General features: G+C 32.2%; 1 protein-coding gene across 7 annotated transcripts in view; it reads left to right on the top strand.

Moving 5' to 3' along the window:
- The window catches only part of PMCA (plasma membrane calcium-transporting ATPase 3), a 131040-nt gene that overhangs the window by 11325 nt on the left and 96343 nt on the right, over nt 1-23372 (top strand). For 2 of the 7 annotated variants that reach the window (XM_089710333.1, XM_089710332.1), the window contains exon 2: nt 2705-3015. The gene's annotated coding sequence lies outside the window, so the exon portion shown is untranslated. Of the gene's footprint in view, nt 1-2704; nt 3016-22453; nt 22811-23372 lie in introns of those variants that run through there. The other 5 variants (XM_089710337.1, XM_089710338.1, XM_089710335.1 and 2 more) reach the window with 4 other exon arrangements.

Here is a 23372-nt window from a genome sequence, read left to right as displayed (position 1 = left end):
GAATAGGTATTAGTTTTTTTTTTTCAATTTCTCTGGTAATATAAGTATGATTCTTTTTATGTAATTTGCATTTACTTTAAGTTTTATATACTTACATGTTTATTATTAAATAAATATAATGTGTGTTGCCGTTTCGTCAGCCATTTAAATTTTTTATTTTATTTTTTATATTGTGATTTATAAAAAAATAGACGATGTCAATAAATAAGACTGGAGATTTTATACAAACAAAAAGCTTTCAACACGGAAGAAATTACCTGCAACGAACTATACAAAATCAGTAGATAACAATAACTTATTAGGTAACTAAAATACCAATATATGAGAAAACTAAACCAACTGTAAACATAAACTAATGACTACGAGGTTCAAAGTTAATTATGGCACGTCAAAATAAGATTAATCGTTTTGGTATACACCGTGATACCCGCCAAATAAGGTCACTTACGTCTTTGTGATTTTAAGGTCTGAAATTATATACACTATTATTAAATTTCATTGACTTGAACCCAGGGCTTTGCTCAATATGATAATATAAATAAGTAAAGATGTGTATGAAGTTTCATTTTGAGTATGCAAATGTAAAAGCTTGATAAAAAATAGATTCGTCGTTGAAGTACCTACCTATTTATGTAAAAATATAGGTAAATGAGCTTTTCAGAGCAACTATTTGAAGCGCTTTTCAATGATATCGTAATGAAATTAAAACTTCAATAAAATAATTTAGTATGTACACTAACTACGTCTGTAATAGTTTGCTTTTATACTATACGTAAGATAAATTTGCCAAAAAAATAATGAAAGCGTTGAGACCGTGAAAATAAGAAAATCAAATAGGTATATAATTAGTAAAGTTAGCTAAAAAGATTTTTTATTTTATTTTTATTATTGCTATTAATAATTAAGTAAATAAAAAAAGTTCATTGCAAAAACTACGTGGATTTTTTTATAAATTTATAGGTACATACACAGACTAATAATAATATACTACTAGACTAGAGTAGATAATTTTTGAAACAAAAAAAAATCGCAGTCGGATGAAACCCATTAGAAAAGGAGGGGAATATGATAAAAATGTAAGGAAAAATAAATTACGGTCAATCCGAGTTCGGGAAGCGGGAGGGGGGAGCTTTTAAGGGAAAAAAATGGTTTCTCTCGATTTCCGACAAAACTACAAGTCCTATAGAAAAAAGTTCAATGGCAAAGTTGTAGGTAATTAAAAGTTCTACAACTTTTGTATTCACAATTTTTTCACATTACCTAAAAATTTAGGTGAAAAATTCAAAAAACCAAGATTTTGGTCTTTTATTTCTATCTACTTCAAAATTTATTTTTTTTCTACGAAATTTGGTGGAAACTTACTTTATTATGTCCCAAATACACTGTAATTTATTTGGTTGAAAATATTTATTTTTTCGCCTTATTTTGAATTAATACCAAAAAAACAACCTAATTTTCAATCGAAAAGTCACCCGTCAAAATATCAGCTTTTTTCAAAAACTTGGGGTGCCTTTTATTCATTGAAATCTCTACTTTCATATGGTTTAAAAAAAAATAAACACCACCATAGTAAATGTTCTCAGGAAATGCATACAAACAGTCTGAAAATTAGCTTTTACTAAATCAGGCACACTTCTCGAACTACCTGAAATGTTTTTATCGACATCATTTTGCTTTTGAATATGCTGTAAAATATTAAACTTAGAACAGATAATTATTTTTCTTTTGAAATATTACCGAAAAGCCGATACAAGAGAAGATATAGAGTTCAAGAAGTGTGCCTGATTTAGTAAAAGCTCATTATCACACTGTTTGTATGCATTTCCTGAGAACATTTACTATGGTAGTGTTTATTTTTTTTTACACAATATGAAAGTAGAGATTTCAATGAATAAAAGGCACCCCAAGTTTTTGAAAAAAGCTGATATTTTGACGGGTGACTTTTCGATTGAAAATTAGGTTGTTTTTTTGGTATTAATTCAAAATAAGGCGAAAAAATAAATATTTTCAACCAAATAAATTACAGTGTATTTGGGACATAATAAAGTAAGTTTCCACCAAATTTCGTAGAAAAAAAATAAATTTTGAAGTAGATAGAAATAAAAGACCAAAAACTTGGTTTTTTGAATTTTTCACCTAAATTTTTAGGTTATGTGAAAAAATTGTGAATACAAAAGTTGTAGAACTTTTAATTACCTACAACTTTGCCATTGAACTTTTTTCTATAGGACTTGTAGTTTTGTCGGAAATCGAGAGAAACCATTTTTTTCTCTTAAAAGCTCCCCCCTCCCGCTTCCCGAACTCGTATTGACCGTAATTTATTTTTCCTTACATTTTTATCATATTCCCCTCCTTTTCTAATGGGTTTCATCCGACTGCGATTTTTTTTATCTTTTCATTATTTTCAAAGGCTTCTACCCCAGTCTATACGTATAATACAAGTACATACTTTAAACGTCTTTTGCATTAAATTCAATTTTAAATGTACTTTCTCAATAATTTCAGTTCTTATTAGGTTCCTTAATGAACATAAAAATATTAAACACTGAATACTTTGTTACAAAAAAAATTAAACATTATATTAATTATTATTCATTTCTTGCTATTAAAATTATCGTAGGCGTTATAAAATAGGTTTCATGAACTTACATTTTGCCAAATTGTTTATGATTTATGAACTAATATTAATTAATCTTTGTTTCAGACCCAGTCGTGCGAAAGAGACGAACGATCCGTGTAACCAAAACGCCTTATATGGAGCGGGACGGGTATACGACACGTGCTTCGCCACGTATTAAAACACACAAAAACCGATTTAGGTAACCGCTTATTTAGGGTTAGCAAAAAACCTCACTTGTAGACTAAAAGACTTTGGACTTTTCGGTGCTTTTTAAATAAAAATGTCCTTCTAGTATTATTTGATATCGAATATCGTTTTTCGTGTGTGGACTGACTGTGATGAAGACTCTGAGGATAGCACAGGGGCCTCGTGTGCTTGTCTGACGAACCGCAAAGGTAAGTTAAAGTAGATATAGGTACCTACCTATATTACGAAACCTTATACTTACTATAGACAGCATTCTAGAATGTTCTTCCTGTAAATAGAAAAGTACTGATTCGATTTTCATTAAAAGAGTTAAAAGTTTTGGTATTCTTACCTTATTTTCCCAAATCTTGTATGTATATACCAAAATATATCCAATATAAAGTGGCTGACTTATCTTGTATAAATTACAATTTAGTGAAATCAGAATCATTATCTAAATTATTATAAATTCAACATATTATGTAAATGCACTTAATAACTAATGTAATCCAAATCATAACTAATGTAATCCAATTAACTTTTAGGCTAGCTATAAACTATTTCAGTATTTATTACCTTTAAACATATACCTACTTACTAACATTTTTCAACACTAAACTTACAGAAGCATATATTTTTCATGATTCTCATTTATATTTTTGTAGTTATACAATAACTTACCTATATAATTTTTGATTCTTCATAATACCATAGAGCTTTACTTCACAAGGGTTAATAACACTTCGTGTATAATCTGTACGCAATCTGTACGTAAACAACCATAGAGTAAGTAATATTATTCGGAAAAATACAAACAAAAACCTTTTCCATTAAAATATTCCCGATCCAGCGAATTGCGGCAGATTTATCAGATCTAAGCTAGATTAATAACGTCGACTTTCTAGTATTTATTTTTAAAAGCAATCCTGTGTTTCCGATACACAGATAGTCAGTTAATATATGTATTATATTATGTGACTATCTTTAAGGATACAGCTGTAGATTCTCCTAAAATATAAATAAAATAATTTGGAAAATCCAAAAGTGCACGCCTCATAATTTTTTTTTAATAATTATTTATTAATTATTATTTTTGTTTATTTAATAACAATTAAACCACATCGAATCCGACCCTGTAAAATGAAAGGGTTCTATTCCTGAGCATACTCAAGCGTAAGAGAAAAAAAAAGACTCGATTAGTAAAGTATTTCGGTCGCTATCGTGTTAACAAGAAAATCCTCCGCACATACAGACACACGGACGTCCAAGACAGAACTCTTTTAAACTGTTTTTTAACTAGTTTAAATAACAAAAATGACATCAAAAATATCATGAATGTTAAAAATAGTGTTTTTTCTTAATATGTGTGTGTATGTATTATCTTACAAGTGCAATGTATGATACATAAAGACATTTTAAGTTTGAAAAATCAGATGTTTTGCGCGAAGTGACAGTAGTACCCACCTCAACGCTTCGCTTATGAGGCGTGCAAAAAAATACTTATAAATCCTTTAATTTATAAATAACTAGCGGTCCGCCCCGGCTTCGCCCGTGGTACATATTTCGCAATAAAAAGTGGCCTATGTCCTTTCTCGGGTATCAAAATATCTCTATACCAAATTTCATGCAAATTGGTTCAGTAGTTAAGGCGTGATTGAGTAACAGACAGACAGACAGACAGACAGACTTTCGCATTTATAATATTAGTATGGATGTGCTATTTATTAAATAGGTTTGAAGTTGGTGCCGAACATTAAGCACTTAGTATTAAGCCCGTGCACCGACATCAAACCTTTTTAATAAATAGCACATATAAATAATATGTAGTAAATAATAATGTCAAATCTTTTTTAATTCTTACTTTTCCGTTTTTGAAGTCGCGACCGAGCTTTCCGTGCGATTAGAGCTTTTTATGAAAATTAAGCTCTCCGTGCGATAAAAGCCTTTAATAAAAATTAAGCTCTGCGTGCGATTAGAGATTTTTGTGAAAATTAAGCTCTCCGTTCGATTACAGCTTTTTGTGAAAATTAAGCTTTCCGTTCGATTAGAGCTTTTAATGAAAATTAAGCTCTCCGTGCGATTATAGCTTTTTTGAAAAATAAGCCTCCGTGCGATTAGAGCTTTTTGTGAAAATTAAGCTCTCCATGGGATTAGAGCTTTTTGTGAAAATTAAGCTCTCCGTGCGATTAGAGCTTTTGTGAAAATTAAACTCTCCGTGCGATTAGAGCCTTTAATGAAATTTAAGCTCTCCGTGCGATTAGAGCTTAATGAGAAAAATTAAGCTCTCCGTGCGATGAGAGTTTTTTGTGAAAATAAAGCTCCGTGCGATTAGAGCTTTTTGTGAAAATTAAGCTCTCCATGCGATTAGAGCTTTTTGTGAAAATTAAGCTCACCGTGCGATTAGAGCTTTTTTGTGAAAATTAAGCTTTCCATGCGATTAGAGCTTTTTTGTGAAAATTAAGCTTTCCATGCGATTAGATTTTTGTGAAAATTAAGCTCTCCATGCGATTAGAGCTTTTTGTGAAAATTAAGCTCTCCGTGCGATTAGTTTTTTGTAAAAATTAAGCTCTCCGTGCGGTTAGAGCTTTTTTGTGAAAATTAAGCTCTCCATGCGATTAGAGCTTTTTGTGAAAATTAAGCTTTCCGTGCGATTAGAGCTTTTTGTGAAAATTAAGCTTTCCATGCGATTAGAGCTTAATGAGAAAAATTAAGCTCTCCGTGCGATGAGAGTTTTTTGTGAAAATAAAGCTCCGTGCGATTAGTTTTTTTGTGAAAATTAAGCTTTCCGTGCGAATAGAGCTTTTTGTGAAAATTAAGCTCTCCATGGGATTAGAGCTCTTTGTGAAAATTAAGCTCTCCGTGCGATTAGAGCTTTTTGTGAAAATTAAGCTTTCCGTGCGATATGAGCTTTTTGTGAAAATTAAGCTCCGTGCGATTAGAGCCTTTAATGAAAATTAAGCTCTCCATGCGATTAGTTTTAGTGAATATTAAGCTTTCCGTGCGATTAGAGCTTTTTATGAAAATTAAGCTCTCCGTGTGATTAGAGCTTCTTGTGAAAATTAAGCTCTCCATGCGATTAGAGCTTTTTTGTGAAAATTAAACTTTCCGTGCGAATAGAGCTTTTTGTGAATATAAAGCTTTCCGTGCGATTAGAGCTTTTTATGAAAATTAAGCTCTCCATGCGATTAGAGCTTTTTTGTGAAAATTAAGCTCTCCGTGCGATTAGAGCTTTTTGTGAAAATTAAGCTTTCCGTGCGATTAGAGCTTTTTGCGAAAATTAAGCTCTCCGTGCGATTAGAGCTTTTTGTGAAAATTAAGCTTTCCGTGCGATTAAAGCTATTTGTGAAAATTAAGCTCTCCGTGCGATGAGAGTTTTTTGTGAATATTAAGCTCTCCGTGCGATTAGAGCTTTTTTGTGAAAATTTAGCTTTCCGTGCGATTAGAGCCTTTAATGAAAATTAAGCTCTCTATGCGATTATATGCGGTTATTAATTCGGCCGGTATATTTTTTTTTTATGTATGTACACCGATTACTCCGAGGTTTCTGAACCGATTTACGTGATTCTTTTTTTGTTCGATGCGGGATGGTGTCGAATTGGTCCCATAATTTTTTTTTTCGGATAGGCCCAGTAGTTTTTATTTTATGAGCATTTTTGTCTGTACTCGATGACTAAGTTGATATGTAGCAAGTAACTTTGATTCACTTCCCGGTAACCGATTGAGCTGAAATTTTGTATACCTACGTATGTAAATTTGATAGCGATGAAACATTATCATGACATGAAGCTGATTTGATGATGGAATCGGAAGGTGGCCATAGGAACTCAGTAATATATTGACTCAACTTTATCGAGTTTGGGCTCGTTTGATTCGTGTTGAAAAATACACTAAAAAGTACTAAAAAAAAAATAACTGCGTTAAAAACAACTGACTTCAAAAACGGAAAAGTAAGAAATAAAAAAAATACTACATAATATTATTGTACATATTTCGCAATAAAAAGTGGCCTATGTCCTTTCTCGGGTATCAAAATATCTCTATACCAAATTTCATGCAAATTGGTTCAGTAGTTAAGGCGTGATTAACAGACAGACAGAGTTACTTTCGCATTTATAATATTAGTATGGACTATACAACTTCGAATGTATTTTTGTAGATTTTATACCCAACGCCGCTAAAGAAGTTTTCACTTCAAAAAGTTTTTAGATACATTTATGACGTACTGCGCTCCGCGGTTTCACCCACGTGGCTTAACGTGATGATATATAGCCTTCGTCGATAAACGGGCTATCCAACACCGAAAGAATTTTTCAAATCGGACCAGTAGTTCTTGAGATAAGCGCGTTCAAACAAACAAACACACTCTTCAGCTTTATAATATAATATTAGTTTATTATGTTGAGACTTATCATACAAAAGCCCTGAAAATAATGCTAAAAAGTTTATCAATTTAAGTTATATAAAAGCCCTGAAAAATAAGCTGAAATAGTTTTAAAGTTTATAAGTTTTAATTTAGCTTTAACATTTTAAATATATTATTTCGTAGTCAAATTGTGATGAGTTTTCAAGGGCCATCGATACGCCGATTGGTCACGACATTCGTGCTTAAACTGACGTCATTGGTCACCCCAACATTTCAATTTGTATTCTCAAAAATGCGCTGCTAATTTTAATGCATTTCCAAAAAGTTTCACTTCATTTGGATATAAAATGGCCTGTTGCGTGATTATTTGTAGTTAAATTTAAATGTGGTGGTAACAATTGAACGTTGTAATTAAAATGATTTATGTCAAGATAATTTCGGCAAGGTTTTTGTTGAATAAATCCTTTGACGAATTGAATACTGACATATTTAATGAAAACCATTCCATTTCCAGTAATTAAAATAATTTTTTTCGTAATCTTGAGTGTTCAAATTCAAACTCCCAAACAAATTATGTAAATTTTTACTAGTGTTTACGAAAATACATTCTTTTAAACTAGCACCGATTTGGAATCTAGAGTAGATCTACTCTCACTCTTACATTGCTTTACTCCCAATAAATTCACAAACTATACGGCAATGTCATCTTAAAAGCAGTTAATAGTGAATTGAAATAAAATATAGAGGTACATACTACGTAGGATTAGGCCCTTCGCTCATGGAGCTACTCAAAAATGACTGAACTAATCAGTAATTACGATTACAAACCAGTTACAAATTGTATCTCGCATACAACGCTACTCAAGTTATAAGGTTTCAGTCACTTGTCAATGTTTGCTCGTTCATTTTTATCATAAAAAACAAAGAAACTCGGGAAACCAGTAGCGTGGAGACCGGCACGACGCGTCGCGCGTGATTTGTTGCTAACGCGTTACTCACCAGTTAGTAACTAGTCGCGTCGTGTGCGAATCTCCATAGAACATGTATGGGCTGTGACACTCAGGCAACTCGTTAGTAATTTGAGTTTGTGACTAGTTCTGTTTGAGTAGCTCCATGAGAGAAAGGCCTTACTTGCGAGTCACAAAGCTTCCGTGACGTCACGCGATGTTAAGCTTCTGTAAGGACTAGCTTTTCCGTTGACTGCACTTGCGGATTAACTTTATTTGCTAGAAGGTTTTGGCTATAGCATTTAGCTACTATTATGTATTCTGTGGCTATAGTTCGAAGAAGATCTGAAAAAGACTTCATTTTAAATAAAATACAGATATCTGTTAGACTGCAATATGTTAGTACTACACACACCGAGAAAGTACGGGCATTAAAGTTTCATCAAAATCAGTACAGCAGTTTACGATAAGTATACACTATCATCACCACGTACCAATTTAACCAACAATCGTATCGTTAAATTATCGTTCGGAAATCACAAAACAAACAGCTTGGCGACTTCCTGATACGAAATTTGATACAACTACATGAAGCATATCGGCTGGATCGTAAAAACCGAATGATGACTTTCAGAGAACTGAAATAAAGGCGGGACTGTAGCTATAAATCAAACGAACGTCAAACAATAAGATGCACGTGGAAGTCATGGGTGGTAGCGATTAGCGGAGCGAGTTAATATTGGAACAAATCACAGTGTTATAACCATAAGGCGGGTTTTTTACACAGTTTAGGATTCATTAGTGACCAGTAGGTAGTGTACTTAAATTTTTAAATGAAAATTTAAAGACCTTACAAGGACGTTAACAATGCGATATTTTTTTCATGTTCTGAACAATTTCAGAACGTCGAACGTTATATAAGATAAAATGTCATCATATTTTGGGCTACAAACTTCTCTACCATATAATGTTAAACGTAAAATGTAAGTATGTATTACATAAATGACTGTATATATAAGCACACTTCAATATTATTTATAGACACAGTACTACCACAATATTCTTTTCCGCTATACGCCCATAACTTGACCTCCATTTTCTTTCACGTCCAAGTTACGTGCAGTGCGTGTCGCGTGTCACATTATGTTATACGAAATACGAATACCTCAACCACATTACCCTAAACCTCTCCATCGTGAGTTTCTGCACCATTTTGTTTTATACCCCAAATTGGGGTACACCATTTCACATCTTACCGCCATCTGTGAGATTTTCCTTGAAATGTAAAAATATTTTTTCTTTTATTTTATGAAAATACGATGTGTCTTAATGAAAAAGATGGATGGAAATGTGAAAGCTTGGAATTTTTGTATGTTTATGAAAAATGGTATGTTTATTATTTTTTACAGAATTGAAAACGTTAGGTATTCAGTGGAATTTTAACAATTAGCAATGCACAATATCGAAATCCTAATTTATAAACATTATAATAACCACATTATCTATATTAGAATTGCGACCTTATATTTTACGAATAAACACAAATTATTATTTATTCAAAACCGATGTAATTTCATTAGATTCAGATATCAGAATGATAACACACATAAAAATATAGCTAGGTAGAGGAATTTCCTACGTGAATATTAATTGATATCTGATATACCTACGTAGTAATTAATTACCTACAATAATTTTGTTTTACTTGTCGAATCGTAGGCAGTTTAATTGATGAAAGCAACGAACGATATAATATAGTGGATGTATAGGCACATAATAATTATTAATTGGTATTGATGATGCCGGAAAAGCGACTAATATTTTATATGTAATGTATAATCTTAACCATGTGTTTTTATAAATTTCTACTAGTACCACAGTATTACAATATCTATAGGAAATAATATTGTAATACTGTGCTAGTACTACAGTATTACAATATCTATAATATTGTAATACTGTGCTAGTACCTGGTACTAACACAGTATTACAGGTACTGTGCTAGTACCTGTAATACTGTGTTAGTACCTACCCTCTGGAACGTAGTAAAAATTCATGAAATCACAACCATCATACTCATATTTCATATTGGCAAAATGATAAAACATAACTTGTTCTGACGGTCATTTTCTGGGAATTATTTTGTACAATATTATAATAAAACTGCTCAGAGACTTATATTTTACATCAACGTAGCAAATACCAATCACACCAAAGAACGCTATAATTTATTATGCATGCAATTTATTATGCATTGTATTTTTGTAGTAAATTTAAGTAGATACTTACGAGTTACGATGTACTTATTATATAATTTTCTCGAGAAGAATCAGAAAGTACAAGTTTCAGGCGAAATTACCTACTGCAGTCTGCATTATTTTCAGCAATTCTACATCTAAAACTAAACAATTTCAATTAAAACTACATTTTTACGAAACATCGTTAAACAACATAAGTGGCCCATTAGTTACGTTAAAAGTAACCTCAATTATTGTTTAGTACCACACATTCAAAATACAATGAAAGTTCTTAAAGCGCTTTACAATTATATAATACAGCGAAGCTCGTCTAGCGTGTGCGCGCTGCAGCAGCTGAAAGCGGCGAAATGGATCGATGTTGGATTGCGCGCGCATTCGATGACGTCACTGTCGCCCGGCAGACCAGCTAAACTAAAGCTTCGGCAAATACAATAATTTATAATATTTGCTCATACATCATGTAGATATGCTTCATCATATAAATCATGTTTTGTTTTAGTTTTTATTTCAGTATGGCAACTACATTTTGAATCTGATGTTGTTGTTTCCACGTTCGAAATTCAAACTTCAGCATTGCACAGATAAGCGATTACCTTTCAAAAAATTGTGTCATAAATTTATATAACTTGAATTTACGAAAAATTTACGTACCTAGTTTACATTTATTTGTAAAGAATAATTACGCGTGTCTCAATCTTGTTTATTGTTTAATTAGGCCTATCTGGGCGGAAGTAATTATCATCCGCCCGCCCTGTCTTTGCTTGGATTGATTAAATCAACAACTAATAATATTATAATAATTTTATCAAATTGACAAAAATAAACCGGAGGGGAGAATTGTATAAAAGTAAATAGGTAGGTTTATATATAGATAGTAGATAGGTACGTATGTTATTTATATATTCCAAGTTTTTTAAGTTTTTAATCTGAAAATTTATATTTTCTCATAATAAGTTAATTTTATCCCATAGGTAGTCCTTAAAATCTTAGAAAAATACAAAAAAGCAATTTTAAAAGGACTACTCCAAATGATTGTCAATAATGATTCATCGGTACTTACTTATACATTTAATTTCCTAGTAGGTACTACCTGTAACTACTATAAAATATTTTTAACAAATATTTATTGCTAAAAATACATATTTACCCGTACAGATTATATTTATTATTTACGCAAGACGTCAATCGTTCTTTGATTTATAATCTATTTGCGTAATGTTGATAAAATGGATGATTGAATTAAAGATAATTTTATTTGATGCAGATTAAAGCAAAAAGATACATTATTTTTAGTAGGTATTATTTTATTTCACCGCGAAAGCACTTGAAATTATTATTATCTTTAAATTTTAAATTTTTAGTGTTATACAATTTCAATTTAGAGCGATGAACGATTTAATTTTAAAGTTTAAAATACAATATTGATCAGTTTATTCTTCGAGAAAAATTACATTGTTGTTAAGTCAGTCGGTTATATTCGAGTTAATTTTACAACACATTAAAAGCATTTGTTTAGTCATACAGAAAGAATTACAGGTGATTCATCTTCAATGTTAGTAAACCGCAGGTATTCTTAGCAGGAAATCTGCGTTCGCGTACTATTCAACCATTACGCTATCAATAATGTAATTTATTTTGCTGTCATGCAACACCGTTAGATTTATAGTCTGTGGACTGTATGGAATGTGTTGACAGCTACGTCTGTAGGTACTCTATGACTTTTATTTTATTATTTTTTTTAACCTTCAGGATATATTACATAATGAGCTAGGGAATAGTTATCAGAAAAATATAAGAAAAATTAAACTTAATAATGTAGTTCAGTTTCACATTAATATTTTAAAAGCTTTATATTAAATGCTGCCTGCCTTATCATGTTTGTCTATGAACCCTTCCTTCCCACATCAAAATACATACCTACTTATATAAGAATAAACAAACCCATTTACACAATTTTAGCTTATAAATTTCCTTTATTTTTAGTTTTGTCCAGCGTCAAGGTCCAGCCGACGTCCTCATATTCTGATCTATAGTCCCAACTTATCCCTGACATGACCTATTTATTGAGGTCTATAGACAATCTAGACTTCTTACTTCCATCAGCGGCGGAAGCCTGGGCCAGTGCCAGCCTCGTTGGAGGCAAGCCAACTGGGGGGTGGTGAATTGCTTTTTTTAACTTTACCCCAATTCACTGTACGCTCGTATTTACGAGAATTTCAATGGAGTTCATGAGCAGAATTATAAATTCTCCAGATTTTAAACACACGCAATATTATAGCTGTTGTTTTATAATTAAAATAAAAAGAGATTGTTCTTTTATGTGACAGGGAGGCAAATTAGCGCAGTAAGCTACGATCGCGGCCCAAAACCATCAACAATAATTAAATGTGGATGTTGCCCGTTTAAGGGTATACGGGATTAGGGGAATGCAGGATGGAGAGATTGGTTTCTATTTTGGAAACGCGTTGGGTAAATGCTATGTCTAATTTTGGCTGGAAAGTTATTGTGGAATAAATTGGGGATGAATTAATTTAAGAGAACTTTAAGAAAAGTGTCGCATAAGGAATAATGAGTTTCAATGTGGGTTAAGATGAGATGATGAAGATGTTACATTTATTATATTACAATGTAGGTAGGTGATATAGGTAACAAGTACGTAATACGTAACTAATGTGTGGTTGTGTATGAAGAAAACTAAGGTAGAAATAAAGACACAGTAATTTTAAAACTCTGTTTTTCACTGAAAATTAATCAATAGAATAGTTATTTCCGATAATACTTAAGTCGTGCGTAAGTGAATGTAGCTAATCTGACGATTTCTGATACTTTATTTATCTTTATCAATAATAAAGGATTGCGTCAAAAATGACGTGCGTCAGAATGCTTTATCGGGATTACTGCAATAATCAGACCATTATTATTTACTTGTTTATTCATTATGTAATATATCCTGAATCGTTTCGGTATCTGTGCACTTGAATATCATGCGATGATAGTATTTACCTGTTATAAAACTGCAGAACATGTAGAAGGGGCTTTACGGCTCTGATAACTGATAACGATACTGCTTTTTTCCAAGATCAGAAATAAAACAACGCATATTTATTTATTTATAATTATTTTCCGGGCAACATAATTTGCTGAATTATCATCACATAATATTATTAAGAAAATTACGAAGAATATGCAACACTAGCTTAAGTACGCTCCATTAAAACCTACAATAAATAAATTAAAAGACAAAGAGAGAAGATTTATAAATATAAAAACTTTTGTAAAAGCAATGGTTTTTCTTGTTTTTGTAAGTCCTTTGTAACACCGTATACCTAAAAATTGCACTGTTCCTAATTATTATGGTAGGTATGATGTTCACTTATTTAAACACAAATAATGATAAATGTGTGCATTATGTCACGTAATGGTTTTTTGTTGGGGAGATAAGAGATATGCTAAGGTTAAAAATAACTAAACAATTCATAATCAGATTTTTTATGATGCAGTTTTCGGTGGTAGGTAGTTAACAGTTATACAGTTGGAACAGTGGAACTGTGATACAATTTATTAAATATGATATATCATAATTTTATGTATATTTAATTATTTATTATAATTAATTTAAAGAAAACTTAATAAGTACGTCTTATTATTTGATAAATACTCACCAGACCCTTTGTTCTGTTGCAAAACGAAATCAAGGGAGAAAAAAATACATTTCGTTTGATACGATTTAAATATACACTAATCAACATAAATAAATAATTCCTGGATATGTAACCCACGTCTACGCAAACTACGTAGGTACCTACTACTCAATCAATTACAACTCGGTTACAATATCTGTGGACCTCGCTGGAATGCGGAGCCCCTTCCCGTTCCCCTTTACCTCCCCGCGCTCGCCCGCGGCGCGTCATTAGTGTCATTACGGTTAGCAATTTCGTTGCGTTCGCGACGTGACGTCATCGAAGCCAGGTCCACAGATATTGTAACCGGGTTGTACCATAATATAGGTAGGTATACGTCATTATGTATTTTTATTTATCTGCGTTCAACTCGGGCGTAGCTGAAAAAGAAAAATCAAACAATATTAAATTAAATTTTTTCAAGAATTATTTTGAATTTTTATAATGTTTAATATTTAGGTACATTAATTTGTTTCCTAAATTCACTTGACACACTTACCTCAATTTCATTTTGTTACTAAATATTATTATCTAGTCTATTCCATATAACTATATAATTATGTACTTATTAATAAAACAGAATGAAAAGACAAAATTCCATTATAGCCACCACGTGTAACCACAATTAAATATAAAATACTAACTGCCGATATTTATTGTTCTGTTTATTCGCAGAACATAAATCCGGACCAATGCCGTCTAATTTTGTTTCCTTCGACACAATGCTGAAAAAAAAATTAGACATGCGTGTTTAGTCTGTATTGTTTTCCGCCTATTTTCGGATTTGTCGACCTGCGCGTAAATGGACGGGGACAGATAAAATTGATTGATGTTGTGTGAAACTTTGTTATTTCTTTTCACCTAGAACAATAAATAAGAAATATATCCTAGAGAAAAGTGAAGGTACGATATAAATATTTAGTGCTTACAATTAAATACTAAATTATTTCCAATCCATTCTAGAGGGCCACGCCGACTACAATATAAATTATAAATTATGAATGCATGTTTTAATTTTTTAAGTTGCCAAGAACATTACTATAATAGGATTAATATTAAAAACGTATGAAAATGCAGAATGAAAAAATAACATAGCATTTTATATTTTAATGTAAAAAAATATTTGGCCTACCTATTCGAATCTGAATTTGAATTTAGAATATGAGTCGAAAAACATTTGAATTATTATTCTATCATTCATAGGTAATTTGGAACATGGAGAAGAATAAAAACATTTTTTCGTGATAACAAAACTTGAAAGAAAATAACAGCTGATACGCAAGTGAAGTCGAGAAAATTATATTACGCTTGCTTTAAATTATGGCCTTTTTACAGGTAAGTATTTACTAATGATAGAAAATGGTAAAAAAATGAGTAGTATTAAAATATTAAGGCTTTGTCAGATAGGACGCGTATTTTAGCGCTGCGTAGTAGCGCTGCAGCGTCCTGTTTTAACGTCGCGCGAGGCTTCGTCAAACAGAACGCTTTAGCGCGCGTTAGGACACAATAATTGATATTATTAAAGCTGCATGTTGTTTACATAATTATTACTTACGAACAAAACAAGGTACAGCGATATTAACTCCGGAGTCGGAAGAATTTTTTACTTACCAGTTTCATTAATTTCTTCTCCGATTTGTGCCCACAATTTTGCCTTCATTGATATATCTTTATAGTTTATATGAACTATCCTTCGTATTATATAAGCATGGATATTTTCTAACCAATTCTATCAAATTTTCGGTCATTATGCAGTATTTTATTATTATTTTACGCCTATTAACGCCGACGCTAAAATAAAATTTGTAAAAAAATACAACACCCGACGTTAAAGCGTCCTAACGCCGCGACAGAGCGTTGCGTACTGCTAGCGCCGGCGCTCTGTTTGACGGTATTCTACGATGGTAGTAGAACACATCTTAGCGTCATATCGTGGCGTCAACTTAACGCTCTGACGCGCGCTAAGTACGCGTCCTGTCTGACAAAGCCTTTAGACCATACAGTAGTAAATTGTGACACAATAATAATTATACCTAATAATGATTATCTCGCATTAAATCTTACGCTATCAGATCGTAACGACATAGTTGATATATTTTATGAATCATTTCATTAAAAACTGTTTATTTCAGTTATTATCCCGTCAATTCCCAGTGTCACCTGTAGGTGACAGTAGTTTAATATTTTTTTTCTGCCACATGACAATTTATTTTTGAATTCTACCATGTTTGTAGCAAAGCTTATTAGTTGAACTATTCATGTTTTTTTTCTGGCAAAGCTAACTATATGATATTTATCAAATTTGTTTGGTTGTTTCGCGCGTACTTGAAGTAGTCAGAGTTTGTGTGATTCCTTGAACTGTAAAGTGATATAAAAATGTCCCGACAGTAAGTATTGTTTTTTTTCTTATTACATATAGTAAATGAAAGTATTATCTATAATATAAATATATTTTATGATAAAAATAACTAATAGCATCTTCACTACAGCACTGAAAATATGCCGTGTCACCTGGAGGTGACACTGGGCATTATAATAACTTTATTATTCTGAATTCATTGTAAGTAATAACAAGACTGTTGTTTATATTTTGTCTTATTGCTATTGTTTTAGAGGTTGTTTACGTATTATAGGTTGACGTTAGATGAGATTGCCGAAGAGTTGCACGCCGGAGAAGACCCAGGCGATATTATTTTATTTACTCCTGATGATGGTGTGGTGACTGACAAAGATAGTGGAGACGGACGAAGATAGTGGAGACGAAAATGACGCTAGTATTTTTCATTTTTCTAGTTGTATGCTTTGAGCACAATTAGAATGTCAAAATAAACCTTCCGTCTTTGGAGAAAATTGTGTACATGACGAAGAAGAAGTCGAAAAACCGAAAAAAAAAGACCTTACAAAGCTTCTGATGAAATTATTGCCGTCATGTGGCATCGTCACCATTGTATCCAACTAACACGGATTGGATCCTATCATAAAAGTAGATCGCATTGGATTTGTGGATAAAAAACATGTTTTGACATAGAAGCATCTTGCCAAAATGCATGGCTGATCAAAGGGCTGATGGAAACTAACTGGACCTACTAAGATTTCCAGCGGAATGTGGTAACCTGCCTATATATTCTCAGTACAAATGAGAGTGCCCACAGAAGTGAGGAGAGCTGGAACTGCGGACGACCAATCGGCAGTTGATTGCTCACAGTGTAGATGCAGGTACGGTACCAACGCACTAGAAAAATGTGCGCCAAGTGCAATATCAGTTTCATCTAGTTGGTACATGTTCCACAATAAATAAGTAATGTATTTTTTTCTACTTGTTCATAAATAAATATTATTATAATAATTTATTTTTATTCCCAACAAAAAAAAAAAAAACCTCGTTAGCCCTTTAGAGTCCTAAGTTAAAACAATGCCCAGTGTCACCTGTAGGTGACACCCTCATAAAAAAAAATTGGGGGGTAGTAATTTTTTTTGTTTTTTGTTTTTGTCTTCGCCAGATGTATTTAAACTATTTCAGTAAAAGAGAAATGCAAAATTGCTATTAACTTAGACATGGGAATTGAAGAGTTATACAAATTTTAAATCACATCACCATGGTTGAGAATTATCAATATCACAAAGCAGTCGCTTTTTTATTACCGTTAAGTGATAAAAAGCCAAAATAAATACAGTATATTTCTCTGTAAACATTGTTCTATTAGTAAAACTGATGACATTGTTCTATTAGTAAAATAATATAAACACAAAAGCGTAATCTTTAAAAATATTGAACAATGATTTCCAACGTGAAATTAAAGTTTCGTACCAAACCGTGTCGATTTAGCTTTGTACGTCTGTAACAAGCGGGCTGCAGGAATTTGCATACTTACGTGAAATTTGCAATTCAATCCGAATCTATCCTTATAGTTATCACAAAATACACTGCGTTTTAATGAATCGCAATTTTTTGTCGGAAATTCATTTGAGATGTAATAAGAGGAGTTTGCAATAATGCTCGCTAGATGGCGTTGCCGGTACTGATTTATGATAATTTGAAAAAAACATTTTCTCTGGTGCAAATCTTTTCTTTTTATACGAATGATATTGGATGTGCTCGTAATTAGTAGGATACATATTTTAATAGAAACGTTTTTAATACCTATATTTTATATTTTTTCTGTTAGCAATAATCTAGCAGTAGTTATAATTACTATCTACATCAAAGTGAAAACATTTTTTACCGCTGGTTAACTATGATTTATATGAACAATAATTATAAACATAAGATATAATTTTACAAATAAGTACCTATCAGCTTTAAGGAAATATTGTACTAGTTACAAATTGCTTTATTACATTTTTAACTAATGTTTATTTTATCTATCTACGAAATTTATTTCGTCTGCGATCAATCGATCGAATAGTTTAATGATTTGAATATTTTTTTAGAAGATATTTTATGCTTTCCTTGAAACTTAATACTCTAGTTATGTTATAACTAATCTAAGTACATAGTCTGTGCACAACATGTTTAGGGCGCGTATACATTGAAGGCTCATTAAGCTGCGTTTACACAAATGTAAAATTGACTTCCACGTTAAAATGTATTCTTTGTTATAAATCAAATGTGACGTCAGCAGACAATGAAGTAATCGTTCACATTCACAGCTATTCCGGACGGACCTTTACGGCCCAGATGGTTGGCGCTAATAAACGATTTTAAACGTTTCGGGTTCGATTTCTTGCGTAAATACAAAAATAATTCGCATACGATACGAAGTTTCATTGTTTCTAAAATAAACTCGGATACTCGTACAGTTTTTATCAATTAGGTAGGTATTAAACTAAACACAAATTTTGAAGCCTTAATTATCTAAGAATATGATAAATGTGAATTAAATTTATATTTATCTAACACTTGGAATACGTGATTTTACTTTCGACTCTTATCTGATAAGCCAAATAGCCTATATGTTGCCTATAGGTACGTGTAAAGTGTATACTTAATAGAACAAATAAATAAACGCCCAAAACAAATATAACCTATTGGCTATTTTTAAAGTTATTTGAAATAATTAATTACCTCGTGATAAATACTAATTACAATTGTACGCAAGTAAAGTCCAGGTATCCTTAATTTGATTGTTATTTATGATAAGCTTTGACGCAACTCGTTATCTCGTCCGCATATTATAGGGCTGTCACAAAATATTTTTAATATATCATAGTTTCGATATTATTAAAACCATTTTTAAAATACAAAATTGTTAGATATAAGATAATATGTATAAGATATAAGAAAGTTATTATTTATTGAAATAACTATTCATCGAATACCTACTATAGAATCGTGGTAGAGAGAGAGTAATTATTACATTTCTTTTTGGGTTAGTGATAGGGGAACGTTCTTAATTACATCATTAAGTCCCAACAGTGTGTAATCAATTGCTACCCCCATATACATTATTCGACTAGCAAGCTACTCGCAATAATTTATCTAAAAGTCAGGAAAATGCGCTGTTACAACAGACTATAATACACTGAATTAAACATATGGCTTAATATTTTGTTGGATATTTAAAAATTTATCCAATTTCACCCAAAACTGAATTATTCAATGACCCCATTTCAACACTGAATGTCATAAATTTAAAGGACCATAAAAGTTGATACCCCATTAAATTTTCATTAACTTTAACTAAATAATATGTGATCTCTCATATATGTATAGATTTTAAAAGGAAAATAAAATAAGTACAACGTAGGAGCCCTAAATATCTACATTCTGAAGCCCAGATAGTAGTGTTTGATCAGTAATCGCCAAGGCTTGTCTTAATTATATTAATAGATTATGCGACACCATCCACAAGCATAATGCTCAATTCGAGCACATTTAGCACCTTATCTCAATGGAAGAAGAGTTATTATCGTCTAACCAAACAAACATTCATACACGTTGGAAATATTTCTATAATGATGTAAAATTACTTTTAATAATTAAAATGTTTTGAATGGAATGTTTGAAAGGAATGTTTTTAGAGTTAAATTGACGTTAAATTAAGAGCTTTCACATCACTTAAAGAAATTTTAAATGGGTTATCCGTTATACAATTATTGAAAATTATTAACAAGAAATTTTTTAAGGGCAGGTGGGCGATCTGTTGATAAGTGGTCACTTTGGCCCATAAACAGTTGTAACACTATACAGGTGCTTTGCCGGCTTTTAATGGCAAATAATATACTTAATATCAAATGATGCAGCTGTAGATACCTATATTATAGGTATGTACTTTATAAATCGCATCTTAAAATCATAATATAGCTTCAATAATGAAGCTAATAGAAAATAATTATGTACTTGCATCGGTACTTGCAAAAAGAAAATATTTATAACCAATAAGGGTCAAAATTCAACTGCACTTTACTACTAGAAAATTAAAATTAAAAACTTTCAAATTCATCAAAAAGTAAGAAAACACTAATTATTACATAGTTAATGTAGGTATTGAAATAAAATCACATTCTTAATAAATAATATCACGATAAAGCCTATTTGATTGTAATTTGTAGTACTAAAAATTTTGTTGAGATTATTATACGAAGTTAGTTACGATAGATATTATAAAATATGTACTTATACCTATACCTACCTGGATAAAATATTTTATTCTATTTTTATCACACACTGTGTATGCCTCGATTAGTTAGTATGGTAGTTAAGGTACTAGGTAAATAATAACATCGTTATACCTAGTTTTAGAGTAAAATATTGATTTCTGCTCCTCATAATTTCGCCATTTATGAACCAATTTCGTACGTTATATCAAAATAGCGCCTCTGTTTGATTCATTTATTAAATTAGAGCGAAAGTTCATTTCATTATTTTTCAGTTCATTCATTTATTAAATACAGGTACTTGTCCTATTTTATACTACTTACTGTACTGCACACAACTACGTATCGGGTAGTACAGTAGTTGTATTCTGATTTTTATTTTACAATACCTATGTAACTCTGTTAAAACTAATCTTAATAGGTATAATATAAATCTCGTGTCACAATGTTTGTCCTCAATGGACTCCTAAACCACTTAACCGATTATAATAAAATTCGCACACCATGTACAGTTCGATCCAACTTGAGAGATAGGATAGGTTTTATCCCGGAAATCCCACGGGAAAGGTAACTATGCGTGGTTTTCTCTGAAAACGCGGGCGAAGCCGCGGGCGGAAAGCTAGTCACTTTATAACTCCGTCTGTAGGTAGATACTAGTAAATAGATAGACAGAATGTTGTAATCTCAGCAAACATAAGATATTAGTGTAGTTCGTTTGAAGTCGTAATAAATATAATAATGAGTTAAAAACAATGTTAAATAATTAACTAGTTCATTACGGCGCCCTTAGGGCGCTTGTGCACTACAAGGAATTTTACTGTCCGGCATTCCGATTTTTTACGGTCCGGTGTGGCATGAAAAAACCGATGAATTGCTTGTGCACCTGTCCGTCTTTACTCGGATCAGTGCGGTACAGTTCAAGGAAGTTTGGCGGTATAATACTATCATAAATGATTGTTTTTGCATTTTACAAGAAACGAGTAAAAAATATAGAAGGTGAAATATTATATTATTTCGTTATAATAAAAAGTAAAGTTCCGTAAGAGATTTAAAATGCGTGTTTCACTTATTTATTTTAATCGGTGACGAGGAGCTAAAGCTATTCCCACTTGAACTTTAACTTACCAACACTTACTTAGATAATAATTATAGGTCAATGCTTGGTCAATGTATATAAAATAACAATACCGACTTCTCAAATCTCATTGCCAACTAAAAGAAAGTAAAACAAGAGCTTGCTTTCAATTGGCATATGCAGTAAAAACAGTAAAATCCAAGCAAGTGGGCATTCGAAAACAATTATAGCTACAGCGACTCGTAGACACAAAAAACCATCCGGAATAGGGAAAAGTAAAATGTCGGACAGTAAAATTCCCTATTTCGCTCAAGACATCACATTTCTTTCAAAATCGATCGGCTAATACAAGCGCAGAGCTTGTCATTCACTGACGTAGTACCCGCGGCCAATTGACGCATGCGCGTCTGCCGTTCGTCTATCCCGAACAAATATAGATGACTGCCTTGCTGCTGGTTTGCGTATTCTGCTGCGATCTTTTTAACGTGGTCGTATTAACTTTGTCGCCAGAATTCACGTTCGGGCGGTTATCTCATTTTGTCGCACTGAGATATAGATAACGCCGACGTTAGTCAAACATTTTGTCAATTATGAGATAAGGAAATTGCTGCTGTTTTATTATTATATATAAATGTAAAGTAAACTGCGACAAAAGTATGCCATAGCGTGCCGATTGTCGTTGAGTGTGTGGTGACGGACGGACGGTTTTGTGTAGACTCGTATCGCCGATCGCGGCCGGTGGCGAGGCGGCGCTGCCAGTCGGCATTTGGCAGTCAGTTTAGCGGACTCGGACCGCGCAGTAGCGCGGCGCGTTGGTGCTTGTAGTTTTTTAGTTTGACAGTTGGCGCGTTTTTCGTTTCTGTAATTAGGTTTTTTGTGGAAAGCATAGATTTTAAGTTAGTGTAATCTGTGTTTTTTCTGTTTACCTTTTGTGTTCGACTAGTCCCTTGTGTATTACTCATTGCCGGCTGTGAATTAAGTGATTGCACGCCCTGTGTACTCTGGCCACAAAGTGCAGGATTTTGTGAATATTTCCATATCTACTATTTCCTGTGACTCTGCCATCGACCCTGATAAGGACAAGGTAATTAGTGACTTAATAACCGCTGAAAATACATTATATTCTATGAGAACGAATCGGGCACAGCTATTTAGAGCAGTCGATTTCTCTATCGGGGCTGAAATGTAGCCAAATATAGCGAATGAGGTTCTAGCGACAAAATGTATAGTTTTAGTGGCGGCGAGGAGTTATATAAAGGTGGATTTTTAATGAATTGTTGAAAATCACGTTGTCCCTTGGCCGGGCGAGTTTCAGACAGCTGTGCGTGCGTAATGGGTAAAAATAAATACGCGAGCATTATCTGTAGTAACTAGCAAGACAAACCGGCTTCGTGGACAACCAAACGCGTTTATTATTAGTGCATATTATACAATATCGCTTAATACTTAGGTTAGGTTATGAATTTTATCAAATACCTACAATCTACATATAATATTGTGGAAGTAACGTGTATTGAAATCAACTCTATTTTATGTGCAGTAAAAACGTTTTTTTATCACAGGATATATGCTAGGAATATCGCGATGAAGAATGAGGTAGATATAAAATTAAAAGTCGAAATAGTCGAGTATTTCATCAAATGTTA

The sequence above is a fragment of the Colias philodice genome, chromosome 24 (assembly GCF_061535455.1).
Source record: "Colias philodice isolate Cphi_HAF_F1 chromosome 24, ilColPhil1 Martin Lab GWU primary, whole genome shotgun sequence".
Taxonomy (NCBI): domain Eukaryota; kingdom Metazoa; phylum Arthropoda; class Insecta; order Lepidoptera; family Pieridae; genus Colias; species Colias philodice.
This window is presented reverse-complemented; position numbering and strand designations above follow the sequence as displayed.